At 40.9% G+C, this 15390-nt stretch overlaps 1 long non-coding RNA gene across 1 annotated transcript in view; it reads left to right on the forward strand.

Annotated features, from left to right (window-relative positions):
• Positions 1 to 8516: 8516 nt before the first annotated feature.
• The window catches only part of LOC111543629, a 30164-nt gene continuing 23290 nt past the window's right edge, over positions 8517 to 15390 (forward strand). The window contains exon 1 of the long non-coding RNA XR_002731927.1: positions 8517 to 8577. This is a non-coding gene — a long non-coding RNA (uncharacterized LOC111543629). The remainder of the gene's footprint in view (positions 8578 to 15390) is intronic.

Consider the following 15390-nt stretch of genomic DNA (forward strand, 5'->3'; position numbering starts at 1 on the left):
TAGAAGTTGTATATGTACTGTGCAGATTACATTGATCCACTTATTTAGTTCACTGCAAAGGTATTTTAACATAATTTGCATATTATTGTTTATATCTGTTAAAATTTCATTTTTCTTTCATTTTGTTGTTATATTTATAATTCACCAAAAAGAAAAAAAATCATCCACTCAAAAGAAATACATTGGCTGGGACGGGCGGGGTGGCTGTAATCCCAGCACTTCGGGAGGCCGAGGGGGACGATTCACCAAGTCAAGCGTTCAAGACCAGCCTGGCCAACATGGTGAAACCCCATCTCTACTAAAAATACTTAGCCGGACATGGTGCTGCGTGCCTGTAATCCCAGCTACTCAGGTGGCTGAGGCAGGAAAGTCACTTGAACCTGGGAGGCAGAGGTTGCAGTGAACTGAGGTGCCCCTGCACTCCAGCCTGGGTGACAGAGCGAGACTCCATCTTAAAAAAAAAGAAAAAAAAAATTCAGTAGCTTCTTTACCAAGTAAAATGGATTTTTCCAGGATAAATGCAAAATATTTTCCCATATGATGTGGATAAATTTTGTGGTTAAAAGAGATCAAGTCACATTTCTGTAGAAAAAACTTGGTAGAAATAGCTGAGCACAGTGGCTCACACCTGTAATCACAGCACTTTGGGAGGCCGAGGTGGGCAGATCACGAGGTCAGGAGATCAAGACCATCCTGGCTAACACGGTGAAACCCCATCTCTACTAAAAATACAAAAAATTAGCCAGGTGTGATGGCGGGTGCCTGTAGTCCCAGCTACTCTGGAGGCTGAGGCAGGAGAATGGCGTGAACCCAGGAGGTGGAGCTTGCAGTGAGTGGAGATCGTGCCACTACACTGCAGCCTGGGCGACAGAGCAAGACTCCGTCTCAAAAAAAAAACAAAAAAGAAAAGAAAAGGTAGAAATCATTTTGTTATAGAGATGCTTACACAACTAGCTACAAAGTTAATAACATATTCTGTTTGGAGAAAGTGCAACAAAACTGGCCTGGTGCAGTGACTCATGCCTGTAATTCCAGAACTTTGGGAGGTCAAGGCAGGCGTATTACCTGAGATCAGAAGTTCAAGACCAGCCTGGCCAATATGGTGAAATCCCATCTCTACTAAAAATATGAAAACAAGCTGGACGTGTTGGCACACGCCTGTAGTCCCAGTTACTCAGCAGGCTAAGGCAGGAGAGTAGCTTGAACCTGGAAGGTGGAGGTTGCAGTGAGCTGGGATCAGGCCACTGCACTCCAGCCTGGGTGACTAAGCGAGACTCCATCTCAAATAGAAAAAGAAAAAAAAGTGTAACAAAGCTATTGGCAAAATAATTTGTCAAATATCACATGGAGTCATGGTACACAACATGAAATGGCAATATCTGCCCTGTATCTGCTACCAGATGTTTAAGTGTAGAAACCACTGATGTACACAATATGAATCAGCTTACAGCATATAGGCAATACATAAGGAGAAATGCCCAGAAACTTCCTGTTTGGTTTATCATTAAAAATTCAAGATACAAAAGAAAACGTTTTTCGTTTAGATAAGAATTATTTTGTGAGGTACGAGTAAGTCTGAAAAAGATATCTTGGGATCAAAACTGATGGAGTTACAGGCCAGACATGGTGGCTCACAGCTGTAATCCCAGCACTTTGGGAGGCCAAGGCAGGCAGATCACTTGAGCCCAGGAGTTTGAGACCAGCCCTGATCAAAGTGATGAAACCACATCTCTACTAAAAATACAAAAATTAGTCTGGCATGGTGACATATGACTGTAATCCCAGCTACTCAGGAGGCTGAGGCACGAGAATAACTTGAACCTGGGAGGCAGCGGTTGCAGTGAGCCAAGATCATGCCACTGCACTCCACACTGTTCCTACAAAAAAAATGTCAGTCCACTTTCCTTTTTTTTTTTTTTTTTTTTTTTTTTTTTAAGACAGAATCTCGCTTTATTGCCCAGGCTGGGGTACAGTGGCATTATGGCTCACTGCAACCTCTGCCTCCCAGGTTCAAGCTATTCTCCTGCCTCTGCATCCTCAGTAGCTGGAATTACAGGTGCCTGCCACCACTGCCCAGCTAATTTTTTGTACTTTTATTAGAGACGAGGTTTCACCATGTTGCCCAGGCTCCTGAGCTCAGACAATGGACCCACCTCGTCCTTCCAAAGTGCTGGGATTACAGGCATGAGCCACCACGCCCGGCCCACTTTCCATTTTATTCAGAAAACAGTTCATAGCCAAAATATATTTATTCCAGCCAGGCTCAATGGTGCATGCCTGTAGTCCTAGCTACTCCACAGGCTGAGGAGGGAGGATCACTTGAGCCCAGGAGTTTGAGGCCAACCTGGGAAACATAGCAAGACCTCATTTCTAAAAAATAAAATTTCTCCTGATTTTGATTTGACATTGAACAAATTAGCACAAACCATAAATATAGTAAAATATCATCTAGTGAGCACAATCTTTGAGAATAAATAGATAAATTGGTGCTTTCTCCACAGTTAAGTATGGAGGCCAATGGGGGGGGGGGGATGCTATCAGTTTTTAATAAGGATTAAAGTAAAAAGCTCTTCTTTATGATATAGATAATACTAACATAAACCATTTTTATTATTTTAAGTAGGATTTAAGTAGGAGTGCTCAAATGGCTTATCTGAGCAATATTTTTATTAACATGAACATATTACCTTCTGAATGTCATGGTTTGGAGTTTTGTTTTTGTTTTAGAGATAGAGACTCACTCTTTCACCTAGGCTAGAGTGCAGTGGCACCATCATTGCTCACTTCAACCTCGAACTCCTGGCCTTAAGCCATTCTCCCACCTCAGCCTCCCAAAGCACAGGGATTATAGCCATGAGCCACCACACTCTGCCTGTTTTTGCTTTTTAGTTCATGCCTTTTATTAACCCATCTTTTCTTCTGGTTCGTTGAAACAATAAGTCAGACAACATTTGCCACAATAATGTCTTTCAAAGTGGCTGTCCATAAAAACTCCAGCACCACACTCACCTGAAGGGCACTCACAACAAAGGCAACTAGTTTTGCCATTTTTATCCACCTTGTAATATTTTAGGACAGTTAGCTTAACCTTCTTTCTCTTGTGCTTATTCTTCTTGGGAGTGGTGTAATACTTCCTTGGCACCACCACAAAGTCTCAGCACAATAAGAAGATGAATGCTGTCATCAAAGTACATCCATCTTCCAATTGCTTACCAGCAAAGATCATTCTGCTGATGAGTAGGAATTCCTTTCTTATCCTGCCAGGGCTTTACATTTTGTATCATATTAGAGAGTTCAACCAATGAACCCCAACAAATAAGAGAGTGATGTCTTCCCCATTACAAAAATGTGCATCTTGGTAGCAGTTCACAAAGCCAACATTTTTAATGTTAAGAACAAAGTGTCAGGATTTTGTAAGAAAACCAGACTATGATGCAAATGCCTTGACCACCAAGAATATTTCATTTCCCAACACATGATAATTTTCTTTCTTCATCAGAGGAAAAAAATGAATGACACATTATTGAACATATTCTAAACCACATCCAAATGTTGCAACCAAATGGGGGTAAATGCTTCCCAGAACTGAATGTAGCCAATGCAACTGAATACAACTCCTGCTCTCTCTCAAGTTGAAGCATTTGACTTTTGAGGCTCTTTGCTCTTCTGCTTAAAATCTGACAAACCACTAAATGCTTTCACTAGAAATTCTCCCATAGATCCTTGTAAGCTCCAACTATTCAGAATTATCTGGTAACCATCAAACACTTCTTGCCATATCTGACAAACTCACTGTAAATACAGATTTTCTAATTTTAGTAGAAATAAAAATTAACAGATCAGATCAGGATGCCAGTTAGCAAATTTTAAAAAATTAAGAAATCAGTTGACTGTGAAGTCTGACCTACATGTTTTTATACACATTTTCAGCTTACCAATATTTAACCATTACTAATACTATTATTTTTATATTAATTTGTAAATTAATAGAAAATTACAGTTTTTTTTCTGTTAACTCTTTATGGTAAACTGGTTTTTTAATTATCTAGTTTTTTGTTTTTTAATTATTTAGTTTATTTAGTTTTTGTTTGTTTTTAAGACCAGTCAAGTGAAGGAACAAAGAAATCTCTAACTGATTGGGATCAGTTAGTCGTAAGCACCAAGGCACTCAGACCAGCCTCCAAAGTTTTATTAAGTGTCTCTGGGTATGGTTGCCAGATTTAGCAAATAAAAATAAAGGTAAGCCAGTTTGATTTGAATGCTGGATAAACAACAAATAATTTTTTTTTTTTTTTTTTTGGAAATGGAGTTTTGCTCTTGTTGCCCAGACTGGAGCACAATGGCATGATCTTGGCTCACTGCAACCTCCGCCTCCCCGATTCAAGCGATTCTCCTGCCTCAGCCACCCGAGTAGCTGGGATTACAGGCGCCCGCCACCATGCCCAGCTAATTATTGTATTTTTAGTAGAGACTGGGTTTCACAGATGCTGGTCTCAAACTCCTCACCTCAGGTAATTTCCTCACCTCACCACCACCTTGGCCTCCCAAAGTGCTGGGATTACAGGCGTGAGCCACCACACCCAGCCTATAAGCACATCTAAGGAATGGAAACCAGATTGCAAGTGGGTGAGAAGTGAGTAGAAACTAAGTAGACACAGCTAGTTAGCACAGATTACTTTTTCAAGAAACATGACAATGAAGAGAAAAATAATCAAATGGTAGGCTGTGATAGGGGTTAGGCTAGGGGTGGAAATAATAAAATGTGTCTATAGACTGAGCTTGTGGAAAGGAGCAAACTAAAAATGCAAGAAACATCCAGGCGTGGTGGCTCACGCCTATAATCCCAGCACTTTGGGAGGCCAGGGTGGGTGAATCACCTGAGATCAGGAGTTTAAGACCAGCCTGGCCAACAGGGCAAAATCTCGTCTCTACTAAAAATATAAAAACTAGCTAGGCGTGGTGTTACATGCCTGTCATCCGGCCTACTCGGGAGGCTGAGGCATGAGAATCACTTGAGCCTGGGAGCTGGAAGTTGCAGTGACCCCAGATTGTGCCACTGCACTCTGGCCTGAGTGACGGAGCAAGACTCTGTCTCAAAAAATAAAAAATAAATAAAGGCAAGAAATACATATGCCTGAGAAAACAAGACTGGTACTAGGGGAGAGAAGGAGACAGGGTTGGGGCAGCATGTGAAAGTGTTCTTAGAAAACCAAGATACCCTTTTTCTAAAAATGTGTAGACATTTTGAAGTGGAGGAAAGGGAACTCATGTGTGATGACTTTGATTCTCAAAGAAAAGTAGCAGGTAAAACTTCTGCTGGGAATAAGAGGTAGAAATGGGGTTGGGTGTAGCTGCACAACTGTAAACAATTGGTTGGGAAGTCAACTAGGTATGAACAAAACAACTGTGAATAATCTGCCACAGGAGTAGAAAAAGGAAACAAAAATGATCACCAAATGCTCTGGGGAACTAGACAAAGTTAGAATGCATAAATTTTCATGAATCTATGGAGCATTGTAATTTCTGTCAATACTCAGAAACCTGAGGAAAGAAAGTGAACAGTTTGCCCACAATTGGAGAAATGATCAACTGATCAGTATCTTGAAGATGGAAGATTCTAGAATTGCAGAAGAGCCTAGTTTAAACATCTCTGAAAGGGGATGAGACTGATCTGGGAAACAAATGAAGTTAGAAGTTATTGGACTGAGAAGGGAGGTTTAATTCTGGAAACTGATGTTGATAGCAAATTCAAAAATGAGAGCGTTAGAGTCGCAGAGGATAGGCACTGGGAACCACATATATCACAAAAAGTTATTAATACATAAAAATGTGTAAAAATGTATCTATGTGTACTTATGTTTGTAGATAGATATACATCTTCAAGTCAGTAAGTGAAAGATTAATAGCTCAGTCAAAAGGGAAAATGATAGGTAAGGTGAAGATAGGTTTGTATGTATCTATAAAATATGTAAATCAATAGAGATTCAAATACTATAGTAATTAGAGAAATGCAATTTTTTAAAAACTGAGATATTGGGCCAGGTGCGGTGGCTCATACCTGTAATCCCAGCACTTTAGGAGGCCGAGGCAGGTGGATCACCTGAGGTCAGGAGTTCGAGACCAGCCTGACCAACATGGTGAAACCCCGTCTCTACTAAAAATATAAAAATTAGCCAGGCATGGTGGTGTGTGCCTGTAATCCCAGCTACTCAGGAGGCTGAGGTAGGAGAATCACTTGAACCCCGGAGGTGGAGTTTGCAGTGAGCCGAGATCACGCCACTGCACTTCAGCCTGGGCGACAGAGCAAGACTCCATCTCAAAAAAACAAAAACAAAAACAAACAAAAACAAAACAAAACAAAAAAGATATTGTGGGTTTTTTTTGTTGTTTTGTTTTGTTTTGTTTTTTCTTGAGACAGAGTCTCGATTTCTCATTCTGTTGCCCAGGCTGGAGTGCAGTGGCACGATCTCAGTTCACTGCAACCTCACCCTCCCGGGTTCAAGTGATTCTCCTGCTTCAGCCACCCAAGTAGCTGGGATTACAGGCACACGCCACCATGTCCGGCTAATTTTTTGTATTTTTAGTAGAGACAGGGTTTCACCATGTTGGTCAGGTTGATCTCGAACTCCGGACCTCAGGCAATCCACCTGCCTCAGCCTCCCCAAGTGCTGGGATTACAGGCATGAGCCACCATCCCTGGCCTAAAAACTGAGATATTGTTTTTAGCCAATTAACTCAACAAATATTTCAGAGACTCTGCGTAACTTATACTGGTGAAGCTGTGAAAAAAAAGAAAAGGCACTTTCATGCCTATTTGATGGGAGTGTAAATTACTATAACCTTTTTAGTGTGTAATTTGGTAATATCTATTAAAATTCCAAATGTGCATATCCTACAACCTATCATTTACATTTTTAATTTTTGGAGGAACTTATTCCACAAAAACATTTCCACAAGTGCACAGAGAAATATATATACAAGGCTGTCACTCCAGCCTGAGTAGACAGAGTGAGACTCTATCTCAAAAAAAAAAAAAAATACACACACACACACACACGGATATTTATTGCAATGTTGCTATAATAAGAAATTTGAAATAATACAAAAACCTACCAATAGAGAAAATGGAGTACTTGAGTACTCAGCAGCCATTAAAAAGAATAAAGCAGATTTTTTTTTTTTTGAGATGGAGACTGGCTCTGTCGCCCAGGCTGGAGTGCAGTGGCGCGATCTCGGCTCACTGCAACCTCTGCCTCCTGAGTAGCTGGGACCACAAGCGCACACCACCGTACCCGGCCAATTTTTGTATTTTTAGTAGAGACAGGGTTTTGCCATGATGTCCAGGCTGTTCTCTAACTCCCGACCTCAAATATCCACCTACCTCAGCCTCGGAAAGTGCTGGGATTACTGGCATGAGCCACCATGACTGGGCCGGTTTTGACTTTTTAAATCAAATGTGTCGAGTAAATTCTTCTGAGGAAAGAGGGAAAACATTTTAAAGCATCAGTAATCCTGTTGACAAGTAGTTCTCAAACTTAAGCATACATCACAATCACCTAGAGAAGCTGGTTAAAACACAAATGCCCCAGGAAGTGGTGGTGCATGCCAATAGTCCCAGCTACTAGGGAGGCTGAGGCAGGAGGATCACTTGAGCCCAGGAGTTTGAGGCTGTAATGCACTGTGATTCACCTATGAATAGCCACTGCACTCCAGCTGGGCAACATAGTGAGACCCCATCTTTAAATACACACACACACACACACACACACAAAGGCCAACACCCCCAACATTTCTTATTCATTAGGACCAGGATAAGGGTCCAAGGATTTGCATTTCTAACAAGTCCCTGGGAGATACTGCTAATTCAGAGACCCATTGCATAGACCAAAAAGCTGGCTACCAATCCATCCTCTACCACTCATGTGATCCTACTTAGAAGTTTTTACCTGAGGCCAGGCATGGTGGCTCATACCTGTAATCCCAGCACTTTGGGAGGCCAAGAAGGGCGGAACACAAGGTCAGCAGTTTGAGACCAGCCTGGCCAATATGGTGAAACCCCATCTACACTAAAAATACAAACATTAGCTGGGCATGGTGGCATGCACTTATAGTCCCAGCTACTTGGGAGGCTGAGGCAGAAGATCACTTGAACCCAGGAGGTAGAGGTTGCAGTGAGCCAAGATCGCACCACTACACTCCAGCCTGGGCAACAGAGCGAGATGCTGTCTCAAAAAAAAAAAAGAAAGAAAGAAAGAAATTTTTACCTGAGCTTTTAATGGTGGCTGTTCCAGCCCTGGCAGAGTTGTGGAAATAGTCCTCCACTGATCTAGGCTCCAATTTAATCTAGTGGGATCATTTTCTCAGTGTGGGAGTGTCTGAAACTTGATCCTGTTTCAGTTGAACTATTCATGAAGCTTCTGAGTTCAGCTTGGGAGTGGGGAAGGGAGAGAGCTACCAACCACTCTCCTTTTGTGAGAAGAGGTTGATAAAAACAGAGACTGACAAGAGATGTACTTGAGTAGGAGGAGACTGCTCTGGCAACAGGTGAATCTAGCCTTGGATATCCGCTCTCAGAAGGTAAGTAACTACCCACATGGCCTTCCTGGTGGAGTTTTCACTGGGATAAATTCCAGCAATTCTTCTGAGTTTAATAGCACCTTGCTATGAACTTGGGAAATCGTGGGGGAAATGACTGAAGGAAGTAAAGAGTTTTATTATTATTTTTTTTTTTTTTTTTAGAGGCAGGAGGATCTTGCTATGATGCCCAGACTGAACTCAAACTCCTGGGCTCAAGCAACCCTTCTGTCTCAGCCTGAGACCTTTTCCGTTAGAGCCTTTTAGGAAAAGTTAAACTTTTATCCGAGAAGGGATGTCTTGGGCATAGTCTCTTTTTGAGGAAAGTTGGGGGGACCTCTGATTAGTCTTATTAGCCAGAGAGTGTCTTTGATTGTTAAGGATTATAGTTTAAAAAGCTGCATTATTGTGTTTCTTCACCATCATCTCTCTCCTTGCACTAAACTTATGGCCAGGAGAGAAAAACTGGGTCTTTTTAGTATTTTGGTCTTCTTCAAGAATGGCAAGGCATTGCAGGTGGGAAGAATGAAGTGATCTGGAAAAGGAACACAGAGAAAGGAAAAGGTGATGGATCTTTCTGGAACTGAAAGTGGAATTGATGTTGCCAAGGATTTGTAAATGCCGTTATTCTGATTCTTACTTTAGTAGGTCCAAATTTAACATAAACCAATAGCTTCACACCACACCTCCTTTCTCCTACTCTAATCCCGAGAAGTGCAGCTTCTCATCTCAAACAAAACAATAACCTTAAAAGCCACTTTAAAAAAAAAAAAATTATAGGACAGGTATTCTCTTTGGAAAAACAGATTTTAGCTCTACCATTTTTGAAAGTGTATTTCTCAAGAAAAGCTATTTTACCTAAGAAGTAAATTTGTTGTGACTTTTTCCCCCATTGAAAACATTTTACCTAATTTATTTTATTTTATTTTTTGAGACAGAGTCTCTGTCGCCTAGGCTGGAGTGCAGTGGCGCAATCTTGGCTCACTGCAACCTCTGCCTCCCAGGTTCAAGCAATTCTCCTGCTTCAGCCTCCCGAGTAGCGGGGACTACAGGCATGCACCACCACACCTGGCTAATTTTTTGTACTTTTTAATAGAGACAGGGTTTCACCATGTTGGCCAGGCCAGTCTCAAACTCCTGACCAAAGGTGATCCCCCCCACCTCGGCCTCCCAAAGTACTGGGATTACAGGGATGAGCCACTGCACCCGGCCCTAATTTTGTATTTTAAGTCTTTTATTCTTTCCTTAAAGAGAGACTCCCATGTTGTATAAACTTTAGACCATGCAAAATCTGGATCACTACATATGAAAATGAGTAAAAAATATACATGGCATACTTAGAAACAAAACATCAGCATTTTTCTTTCTAATAAGAATGTATTGTTATTTTATTTTATTTTATTTTATTTATTTATTTATTGAGACAGGGGTTTGCTTTGTCACCCAGGCTGGAATGCAGTGGTGTGATCATGGCTCACTGCAGCCTTGATCTCCTGGGCTCAATCGATCCTCCCACATCACCCTCCTGAGTAGCTGGGAGGGACTACAGGTGCGTGCCACCACAGCAGGCTAATTTGTTTTTGTTTTTGTTTTTTTGTAGAGATGGGGTCTTGCTATGATGCCCAGACTTGTCTCGAATTCCTGGGCTCAAGCACCCACCTCGGCCTCTCAAAGTGCTGGGATTATAGGAATGAGTCAACTACTTCTGAATTCCAGTCCCACATTTTAGCCTCCTGAGCATATTGTTTCAGTGCATTTAAATTCAGCCTACCCCAGACTGATTTCATCCTAGTACCTTAAAATATCTGCCACTCCTCCGGGCACAGTGGCTTATGCCTGTAATCCCAGCACTCTGGGAGGCCAAGGCGGGTAGATCACAAGGTCAGGAGATCGAGACCATCCTGGCTAACACAGTGAAACCCCGTCTCCACTAAAAAATACAAAAACTTAGCCAGGCATGGCAGCAGGTGCCTGTAGTCCCAGCTACTCGGAAGGCCGAGGCAGGAGAATGGCGTGAATCCAGGAGACAGTGCTTGCAGTGAGCCGAGATCGCACCACTGCACTTCAGCCTGGGTGACAGAGCGAGACTCTGTCTCAAAAATAATAATAATAATAATAATAATAATAATAATAATAATAATAATAATTTTTTTAAATAAAACTCTGCAACTCCTAAAATAAATTCTATGAATGGCAACATTTTTCTTTCAGCTTTCCAAATTCAAGCCCAAGAGTTTTCTTTATCACTTCCTTCTTCTACATGTCCATTTAATTTTTAGGTAGTCACAAATTCTCTTTTACAATCTCACATCCATTCTTTCCTTTCTGTTACTCACTGTGTTATCCTAGCCCTTGTTTCCCCTTGTTGAGACTGCTAAAACTCCTCTTGTTGTTTTCACCCTATAGTGTGTGTTATCTCCAATACTTTTTATGCACTCTTGCCAGTTATCCTCCTGAAATATGGCTTTGATCATTTACCTGTCTGAATTAAACAAGTATGAACTGTTGTACGCACTATGTGCCAGACACTGATAGAGATTTGTATTAAGTCATTCATGTAGGTGTATTAAATACATAAAATATACCAGCCCTCCCCAGGCACTGAAGCCATGCTATGAATGGGACAGACACCTAGAGCTTACATTCCAGTTAGAATCAATGGGATATACATAGTAAGATATGGCCCCTGCTCCCAAAATGTTTACCTGCTCAAAACCTTCCATTGCTTCCCAATACCTGAAATAACAAAATTCAAAGTCCTTGCCCTGACTTTCAAGGTTCAGTATGGTCCTGCCTTAAGCAACAGAAGTATAGTACCTAGATGAATAATCTTGAGTTTGCATGCATCTTGTATTCTGTATCAGGCACCACATTTTAAAAGGAATATAGACGCACTAGAAAATCTTCAGTAGAAAAAGGGTAGAGTGGTAGACCACATCCTCTGAGAAACCAATCAAACATACTTAATAGCTATTTTTAAATTACTGAAACTCTTGTGTATGGAAAAGATATGTGTTGCCTTATACAGTCCTAAGTTAAAAGTGAAGCTGCACTAAGAAGACAGATTTGGCTCAAGGTAAAAAATTACTGCCTTCCAGAACCTTCTGAAATAGAAAGACTGCCAGGAGATAGTCAGTGCCAAGCCCCTGTCACACAAGGAGCTCAAGCAGGGGCTTTACAGGAATGATTAGAAGGTGGTAAAAGATGACCTTTAAAGTTTCCTTCCAATGTGAGATTCTATGTATGTATGTATGTATGTATGTATGTATGTATGTATTGAGAGAGAATTTCGCTCTTGTTGCACAGGCTGGAGTGCAATGGCGCGTTCTTGGCTCACTACAACCTCCACCTCCCAGGTTTAAGCAATTATCCTGCCTCAGCCTCCCAAGTGGCTGACATTATAGGCATGTGCCACCACGCCTGGCTAATTTTGTATTTTTAGTAGAGATGGGGTTTCTCCATATTGATTAGGCTAGTCTTGAAGTCCCAATCTCAGGTGATCCACCCACCTTGGCACACCAAGTGCTGGGATTACAGGTGTGAGCCACCATGCCCAGCCCAATGTGAAATTTTATACCCTTCACTTTCATGCATTGTGAGTTCTGCTATGTTAAATTAAGCATCATTTTCCAAAAAGCTTCAATGCTTCCTGTCTCCATCATTATTCCTTATTTGGAGTGCTCTTTTCTTGTTTCAAGTAGAGCTCAGCCATCACCTCTACAAAGACTTCTGTAACTAATACCACTCCCAACTGAGTTTTTTAATCGATGAAGGTCGTACTGTTCATACCCTACACCCAAGAGAAGCAGCATGTTCCTTCTGACATTGAGTTTCCACATTGACAAACATTTCCTACAGGAAATGAATGTTCGCCCTGTAGAAACTCATATTGATAGAAGAATATCAGGTTAATTGTTGCCTCATGTAGCCTACATATTCCTGCCTATCTGATATTTCTTTTCTTTCTTTCTTTCTTTCTTTTTTCTTTTTTTCTGAGACAGAGTCTCACTCTGTTGCCCAGGCTGGAGTGCAGTGGCACAATCTCAGCTCACTGCAACCTCTGCCTCTCAGGTTCATGCCATTCTCCTGCCTCAGCCTCCCAAGTAGCTGGGACTACAGGCGCCCGCCACCACGCCTGGCTAATTTTTTATATTTTTAGTAGAGATGGGGTTTCACCATGTTAGCCAGGATGGTCCTGATCTCCTGACCTCGTGATCTGCCTGCCTCAGCTTCCCAAAGGGCTGGGATTACAGGCGTGAGCCACTGCACTCGGCCCTATCTGATATTTCTAACACAAACATCTAATGATGTAATTTTCATGTTTACAAGCTTTCCAATGGCTCCCCACTGATTACAAAGCTGAGTCCTGAGTGTTTAATATGCAACACCAGGTCCCTTGTGAGCTGCCTTGGCTACCAATCCTATCTATTCAGTAAAAAATATCTCAAAGGCCTACCAAACAATCACTGTTTCTCAAACATACTATATTGTCCTCCCTTAAACCTTCATGTCTTTACTTGGAATATCTTCTTTCCTTCTCCCCTTTCCCACTTTTAGCTGCCAGGTAAACTCATTCTTAGCCCTCAATTCAATTCATGTGTTGGCCTCTTCAATAAAGTCTCCCTTGATTCTTCCGTTTGGGCTCCTTTCCCACTTTACCCAGCAAATTGCTTTGGAATTATTTGCTTTCAGGAAGGACTTTTTTTTTTATTTTTCTCTTTAACTTTATAAGATTCAGACAGTTTACTCAGTACAAAATTATACTAGAAATTTGTGATAAGGAGAATAAATGAAAGGAAATCAAAGAAAGATGGAAGTCTCTTGAAATTCACTAATTGAGAGAAGGTGGAAAATAAATAAAATATTCAGGCTGAAGAGGTCTAGTAAGATCTGCAAGTGCCAGGGTAAAATAAGATGTCCTTTTTTGAAGAATGTAATGATGAATAATGAGAAAATATGTGCCTGAAGTCATAAAGATATGCCATATTTTCTTCCAAAGGTTTTTAAGTTTTCCTTTTACATATAACTAAATGCAATTTTTAAAATAAATATCCTATTTTCCAGTATCACGTATTGAATAGTTCATGCTTTTCCTGTGACCAACAATACCCGCTGTGTTATAATTCAAGTTTCTGTAAATGTGTGATTTGTCTCTGGGCTCTCTAGGGGTATCTATGCCTACATGCCTACCCCATTGTCATAAACCCCATAGCTTTATAATAAACCTTGATAGCTGATAAGGAAAATCTCTCTACCCTATTCTTTTTCCTCAGAATGTCTTTTTGTTGTTGTTGTTGAGACAGGGTCTCGCTTTATCATCCAGCCTAGATTGCAGTGGTATGAAATGAACTCGGCTCACTGCAGCCTCAACCTCCCTGGCTTAAGAGATCCTCCCACCTCAGCCTCCCGAGTAGCTGGGACTACAGGTGCCCACCACCAGGCCCAGCTAAATTTTGTATTTTTTGTACAGATGGGGTTTTAACATGTTGCTTAGGATGGTCTTGAACTCCTGACTCAGGAGATCTGCCAGCCTCAACCTCCCAAAGCGCTAGGACTACAGGCGTGAGCCACCATGCCCGGCTTCTATCTTCTCTATTCTTGAGCCTTTGAGTTCCTACATATGTTTAAGAAAATTGATTTGTCAGTTTTCTCAAAAAATCCTGATGGGATTTTGGTGGAGTTGAACTGTATCCTTAGACCAATCTGGGGAGAACTAACTACTATGCTGAATCCACAAATATGGTATATCCCTTCATTTACTTAAGCGTTCTTTAATGACTATCAGTAAAGTTTGGTAATTGTTTCCAAACTGGTCCTATTCAACTTTTGTTAGACTTATTTGTAAATATCTTACGTATTTTTAATGCCATTGTAAATGATGCTTTTTAAAAAATTACATTTTCTTGTGTGTTGCTGGTATTTAGAAATATAATTGACTTATGTATCTTATCCAGCCACCTTGCTAATTGTCTCATATTTTTCTTTAGACTCATCTGCGGGCAATGACGTCTGTGAATAGCAAACTTTTGTTTTCTTCTTTTTTTTCATCTTATCTTACTGCATTGGCTGGGACTTCCAGAATTATGTTACATAAAAGTTAATATAGTGAACATTTTTGTCTGGTTCCTGATTTTAAAAGGAAAATCTTTCAACTGTTAACCATTAAGTAGTAGGTTTGCTATACTTTTTTTTGTTATTTGGACCAGGTGTCACTCTGTCACCCAGGCTGGAAGACAGTGATGCTATCATGGTTTACTATAGCCTTGACCTCCGGGATTCAAGTGATCATCCCACTTCAGCCTCCTGAGAAACTGGAAGTACAGACATGCACCATCTTGCCTGGCTATTTTTAAATTTTTTTAGTGAGAGAGGGGTCTCACTATGTTGCCCCGTCTGGTCTCAAACTCCTAGCCTTAAGCAATCCTGCTGCCTCAGCCTCCCAAAATGCTGGGATTACAGGTATGAGCCACCATACCCAGTCTACACATTTTTTATGGATAACCCCACTTATGCCTAGTGTTCCATTATTGGAACCCTAAGCATGTGGGAGTTGTTTATGTCCTACTGCTCAAGGTTATCACCAAAGTCTGATTGCAAAAATTCAAAAAATTGCACCCTCAGGCATAAATGGGTTAAAGGAGCTCCTTTCTATCCCTATTTTGCTAAGAATATTAACATAGGTGTTTTATATTAGTATCTTTTTTTTTTCTTTTTTTTTTTAAATAGAGATGGGGTCTCACTATGTTGCTTAGGCTGATCTCAAACTCCCGGACTCAGGCAATCCTCCTGCCTTGGCTAGTTTTTTTTTTTTTTTTT

Source organism: Piliocolobus tephrosceles, chromosome 1, assembly GCF_002776525.5.
Source record: "Piliocolobus tephrosceles isolate RC106 chromosome 1, ASM277652v3, whole genome shotgun sequence".
Classification (NCBI taxonomy): domain Eukaryota; kingdom Metazoa; phylum Chordata; class Mammalia; order Primates; family Cercopithecidae; genus Piliocolobus; species Piliocolobus tephrosceles.